The sequence below is a fragment of the Trypanosoma equiperdum genome (genome assembly GCF_001457755.1).
Source record: "Trypanosoma equiperdum strain OVI genome assembly, contig: ctg_1277, whole genome shotgun sequence".
Taxonomy (NCBI): domain Eukaryota; phylum Euglenozoa; class Kinetoplastea; order Trypanosomatida; family Trypanosomatidae; genus Trypanosoma; species Trypanosoma equiperdum.
The window spans coordinates 7,296-7,560 of NW_027123257.1; positions in this window are offsets into that span (position 1 = coordinate 7,296).

A 265-nucleotide genomic window follows, 5' to 3' on the forward strand; every position below is an offset into this window, starting at 1 on the left:
GATATAGAGAATGAATTTAGGAATGTTTTGATAGTAAAATGCACAGCTGAAGTAGTTAACAGGAAAATGTAGCCATGCATCAAACCACCCGGTTGATAAATGGATATCGCAAAAGTCCAATCATTTTCTTTTCCTTTTTCATTGTAGATATATATTTTTTCTTATATGAATAAATATAAATATATACTTTATGTTTATATTTATACTTATATTTATATATTTCACTGCCGCTACAACCACACTTTTTAAGAGCAAAAAAAAAAAA